Below are 432 nucleotides of genomic sequence, written 5' to 3'. Positions count from 1 at the left end.
AGTCGCACTCCTGTTTAGACGAAATTACTGGAATGGAATAATAATACTAAAGAGGTTAAACATAGAATACCTAGAAAATAAATTTAATTAAGTGTAAAGAATGAAGGAGCACATGATGTACGATCGTCTTAATTAATTTCGTTATCAATAGATCGATCAAAAATTCATTACGGATGATAAAATTTTTTGAAAGAAGAGAAAACTCTTCTAAAAGATATATTTCCATATATATTTTAATAATTGAGATGAAAAACAAATTTTCCTCAAAACTAAATTAATCCGTTCAAAAAAAATAAACCAAGTTTAAAAATATTTATTTTTTAAACCAATTCGCGAAAAAATCATTTAAATTCGATCGGTGAGAAATGAAAAGCACAGGAATGAACAAGTTCGTGTTACAAATGATTATATTTCACTTTATGTTACAAAAAG

This window comes from Apis dorsata, unplaced genomic scaffold (assembly GCF_000469605.1).
Source record: "Apis dorsata unplaced genomic scaffold, Apis dorsata 1.3 scaffold_132, whole genome shotgun sequence".
NCBI classification, from domain to species: domain Eukaryota; kingdom Metazoa; phylum Arthropoda; class Insecta; order Hymenoptera; family Apidae; genus Apis; species Apis dorsata.
The sequence above is the reverse complement of the archived record's forward strand: the minus strand, read 5'-3'. Positions refer to the sequence as shown.